The following is a 6000-nucleotide window of genomic DNA, read 5'->3' on the forward strand; positions in this document are numbered from 1 at the left end:
AATTCAAGTTTAGATTATTAATTGAATCAAAATGAAATTGATTATTGTTTTGAATCCAATTAACTAGATAACGTGTGATTCGTTTTAAGTTAATTTTTTAGTTAGTAGTTTATGATTCTGTAGGTGAATAATGTTTCATTGTTGATGGTTTGAGTTAAATGTAATGTAAAAGTTCTGCATCAAAGAAAATATTTTTCTGTATTTGTAGTAAATTTGGGTGTAACACGAAGACATTTGACTGTATTCTATTTAAGAATTTTTGGTATATGTGTGCTGATAAATTCTACATAATTCAAAACTCTTCTTCTTCATCCTCCTCATCTTCTGTTGCTTTTTCATCATCATCATCATCATCATCATCATCATCATCTTTTTTTTCTTATTCATCTTTTTTTTCTTGTTTTATCTTCTCAAATTTCTTCTTGTTTTACTCTTTTAACAAGAATAAAAATAAAAAATCAAAGAAAAAAGAAGAAGAAACAAATAATGGTACAAAATTACTTGGAAGATGATGAACTTACATTCGTTCAACTAAAAGAAAGAAAGAAATAAGGAAAAAAGAAGAAGAAAAAAATGCAGCATTAGAGGAAATATTTTTCTGTATTTGCAGCAAATTTGGGTGTAATACGAAGATATTTTGGTGTATTGTTTAAGAATTTTCTGTGTATATGTGCTGATAAGTTCTGCATAATTCAACAAATTTTCTCTTCTGCCTCCCCATCTTCCACTGCTTCTTCTTTTTTTCATCATCTTCACCATCTTCTTCTTCTTTTTTTCTTATTCATCTTTTTCTTTTTGTTTTACCTTTTCAAATTTCTTCTTGTTTTATTCTCTCACCAACACCTCCTCCTCCTCCTCCTCCTCCTCTTCCTCCTCTTCTTCCTCCTTCTTTTTTCATTGGAATTTCTTCTCCTCTTTCCTTTTTCTCCTTCTCCTCCATCATCAGTTATCTTGTTGTTGAAGATAATGAATAATTTAAGTTCAGATTGTCAATTAAACCATAACGAATTGATTATTTTGAATCCAATCAAGTGGCTAAAGTGTGGTTCGATTCTAGTTAATGTTTTCGTTAATAGTTTATGATTTTGTAGGTGAATAATGTTATTTTTGTTTGTGAAAATTGTTGTTCATCATTGATGGTTTGAATTGAATGTAATGTAAAAGTTCTGCATTAAAGAAAATATTTTTTTATTTGGTTGTAACACGAAGATATTTGGGTGTATTGTTTAATAATTTTTTATGTATGTATACTAATAAGTTCTGCATAATTCAAAACTCTTTCTCTTCCTCCTCCTCATCTTCTGTTACTTCTTCTTCTTCTTCTTGGAAAAAAAATCAAACCAAGAAGAAAAAAATAGATAATGTTGCAAAATTAATAGAAAGAGAATGAGGAAAAAAATGCAACAACAACAATAGTAGTAAAAAAACGATGATGAAGATGAAATACACGAAGAAAAAGGAGGAGAAACGCAAAAAAGAAAGAAAAGAAGAAGGAAGAGGAGGAGGAGAAACAACGCGAAGCGCGCTATTGAAACCGTTGAGTAGCGCGCATGTTAACATGCTTGTATGAGTGAGCGTCCTTTTTATTGAATTTGACCCAACTTGTATGACTTGTAAACTAAAATAACTTGTATGTGTAGCACTTCTGAAAAAAAATATAAATACGTGCAAAATTTAAACCTAAAATCTAAATAAAAAAATTATTACACCCACGACTAACAAAAGCACATATCCAAAAAAAATTAAAAAAAAACCAACACCTTCGCATAATGACATTGAAAAAAAATTCAAAATACAAAAATACAACCGAAAAAATCCAAAATATAGCAAAAAAAAATCCAACATGATTGCTTTAAAAATATATAAAACATGACTAAAAAGAACATTCGAAATACACACATTTCTATACCTATACAAAAGAACATCCAAGATTTTAAAAATTAGAAAAATACATGCTCATCGTATTGACAACCCACAATATTCGAACCCTCAACACTTTCTTTAATCCAAGAAAAATTCATTGAGAAATTGATTATATTTGATTCTGCTTCATTAGTTGATGAAGCTATTGACGATGCAAAAACCACTCAAAGATAATTGGAAAGCCGTGCGGTGATATAGGTAAGGTTGCGAGAACCAAATCAGTCATTAAATCAGTCGAATAACTGGTTTAATAGTTTAATAGTACAACTGGAATCGAATTGTAGTTGAACCGGTTTAATTAAATATATAATAATATTATAAAAAATTTAATATATTATTTTAAATATTTAAACTCAATAATTTTTAAGCTAATAAAATTTAAAATTTTACAATTTCACACAATAAATTGTCCATAATTTATCATTAAAAATTCATAAACAACTTCAAATATCAAAGTTTATAACCTAAAAAAAATTAAAATACATATAAATGACAAACACAAAATGTTTTACCACCAAAAGAAACAACATTGAACAAACAAGTCTTCAACTAAACAAAGACACTACTCACAATAAAGTATTGCCAAGCTTGATCAGATTTTTGTAAAACTTAGTTAATTAACGGCTAATTAACCCATAAATGAGAATTTATTCTAGAAAGCCTAAAATGTGATTTTTATGGCTTAGTATGATAGAGGAGATTGAGACGAGAATTTCGGTACCAATTTTATAGAATTAGGACCAAGATTGGACCGAACGGGCCAAACCGGGTCAACTGGACCCAAAGTGGGCCCTTGGCCTAACATAACTAAACCAAAACCCTAGTTTTCAGCACTCTCTCTCCTCACAACACTCAAACTCACGCTGAAAATTAGAAGGAAGGGGGGAAGAACACTCTCTCAACTTCTATCTCTCACTTGATCTTCAAACCACCATAACTTTTGATCTAGAGCTCCGATTGCCGCACCGTTTACGGCCACGCGTTCACCGCGGAGAGCTATATAAAACTCATACATTCAATCTTGAGGTAAGCCATGTTTTTTTGTTCGAATTTTCAGCATTATTTTCGAGTTTTATGAGCAAAAATATTGAGACTTTGGGCTATTTGATGTTATAGGACCTAACTCTCTTAAAGGAGAAGGTTAATCTTGTCTCCTTGGACCTTGGGTGTGTTAAGATTCTCAATCCTAGTGTAATTTGTTGTTCTATGATGTTTGGGTATTGAGATGTTGTGTATGGGTATGATGATTGTGGCTTAGGTTGTGTATGTGTGAATATTAGAGCTTGATTAGTGACTTTGAAAAGCTTGAAAAGGGCTTTGGTGGTGAAAAATCTATTCTTGGAGGTGTTGAGGCCTTGAGAGCTTGAGGAAAAGTGGTTTGGAAGTGCTCCGGTTGGGCTTGGGAAATCGGCTAAGGTATGGTTTCAGTTTCTCGTATCTAATACGTAATGTGGTAGGAAATACTTAGGCTAGAGGCCCTAAGATAGGTATTGAATTGTTGGTGTTGTTGAATGGTTGATATATATGATGTGATCATATATGTGATGATGATTATTGATGCCTTAATGGTATGATGTATGAGAAATATGCATGTTGTGATATATGCTTGATGATTGGTTATGGTTGAATTGTGGGTTGAACCATCTTGATGGTGAGTATAATATTGATTGTGTACAATGATAATTTATTGGAATTGGTGTTGTTGAAAATTGGCATGAGGAAGAGTATGTGATATGTCAATGTGTTTGGGTTTGAACCACTTGGGTAAAGTGGGTTAAAATGATGGGATAGTGATTTTGGTGAATTGTGGTAAAGTGTCAATGTGTGAGTTAAGAAGGCTTGATGTTGAATTTGATATATTTTGATTGATTTCAAAGAAAAGGGATGAAATTGGCATGTTTTGATTGATTTTGAAAAGAGTTGAAAATGACTTGTTTTGCAAATGACACTCTGTGGTTTTGTATGAAAAACATGGTTTTGGGGCATACTTTGACGGGACATAACTTGGACTACGGATCTCTGTTTTGTGCCAAATCTGTTTAGAAATGAAATTGGATCCGGGATTCCGATGCCATTCGAAGAACGGGTGAAAAACAATTTAAAATGAGAAAGTTATGTCCGTTGGAAGATTGGGGGTTGAATCTGTGAATTCTGCAGCTTTTAACCTAGAAATTTTTTAGCAAAATGATCCCCTGCGCGTAGGCGCACTTGGCGCGTACGTGCCGTTCTTCTAGAAAGCGCTATCCACGCATGCGCGTGGTGTGCGCGGGTGCCCCGATGTGCTGCACCTAATGCCCAGCCATTTTTCAGAAAGTTGTGCCAGAACTGTGCCAGATTTGTGCTTGGGGCACGAGAGCACCCACGCGTACGCGTGGCGGACGCGTACGCGTCGCTTGACTATTTTTCAATCCACGCGTTAGCATGCATGACGCATACGCGTCGATGAGTTTTGTGGCCATCCACGCGTGCGCGTGGAGTGCGCATACGCGTGGCCCTGTTTTCATCCCAAAGTTGATTTTTGAGTTTTAAAAGCCAAATATCATACTTCTAAGCCTCCGATCTCACCATTTATGTCTTAAATCATTATGATATGCCTAGCAATGGGAAAAGGAGATAGGGGATGTGGTAACTTGCAAGTGAAGCAAGGGAAAAATAAATGATCAATGAGGATCAAGCATGATTATGTGAGATGCGGAGGATGGTGGTGGAAGTGCTTGTTATGCCATGGGCCGAAAGGCCGTAATTGTTAATGAAATGGCTGGTTATGGATTTAACCGTGAGTCAGATGGCTGGTTATGGATTTAACCGTGAGCCGGATGCCTGGATTATTGCCGTGTTGCGGCGGAGCCATGATTATGGCTAAGAATAAATGCATATATATGCTGTTGAATGAATTGTGAATGTTGCACTTCCATTATCGGAGATGAGAGTTTTCCTGGGAGAAAGCAGTGGCTAGCCACCACGTGCTCCAGGTTGAGACTTGAAGCTCTTTTGACCCTATGTCGTCAGGGTGGCCGGGCACTGTGAAAGCTCCGGATGAGCTCACCCCCATAAATATTCACCAGTGAGGGTGATGGATATAGATCATGATTATGATCAAGTTTATATTGAGTATAACTCGAGTTGGGGAGACACAACAGAGGGACAGTCCAATGGTTAGCTACCAGGACTTGTCGGGTTGGCTCTATAACCGACAGATGATATCATCAGCCACTAGGGACAGGCATTCATCATATGCATACTATATGAATTGTTGAGATTGCCTATTTGACTGCATATTACTTGCTAATTGTCTAAATGCCTTATCTGTTCCTATTTGTATACCTCTTGTTTGATATAATTATGTTTGCTACATTATACTTCTGTTGGTGGTTGGGAGGTCTGAAGGAATTGGAAAGGGAATTATTAGTTAGACTGAAGGATCTTTAGCCATATGCCCTTTATGGTTTAGCTTGTTTATATGCTTTGAATTATCTGGAGGAAGTTATAGGATTGCCTTTGGCTTTTCTCTATTATTATGTATTATATATGTGGAAGCTGTTACCATGCTGGGGACCTCTGGTTCTCACCCATGCGGATTTTGTGGTTTTCAGATGCAGGACGTGAGGTTTCTCGCTGAGGCCTGCTGGAGACTTCTGGATTAGCGAAGATCCTTTGTTCTTGGGAACTCTGTTTTAGTTTATATGTTTTGCTTAGATACTTTTATCTCCATTAAATAATACAAACTGTGATGACTCCTCTTATTGGAGATTTTGGAGAATAGGTTTCTGTATTTGTGTCCCTTTGGTTTTTCTTTGGGGTTTTCCTTACTTTATCATATGTATATATTGCTATGCTCGGACCGGTTATCTTCGCAGCCGGATTTTGAGTCTTGAAATTTCCTATTTTTGACACTCCTTTGTATATATATAATCTCGCGTTGGTTTATCCTTGGTTCGTTACGTTATCGATCGGAGTGCTGCGCTTTTCGAGTTGTGATTTTTGTTTACCCCCTTTTTTTACAAAGGCTCCTAGTTATAATCAATCATTCATACTACTATACGTACTAAATTTTTATTTTAGAGGTCGTAATACCTT

The sequence above is a fragment of the Arachis duranensis genome, chromosome 7, assembly GCF_000817695.3.
Source record: "Arachis duranensis cultivar V14167 chromosome 7, aradu.V14167.gnm2.J7QH, whole genome shotgun sequence".
In the NCBI taxonomy this organism is placed as follows: domain Eukaryota; kingdom Viridiplantae; phylum Streptophyta; class Magnoliopsida; order Fabales; family Fabaceae; genus Arachis; species Arachis duranensis.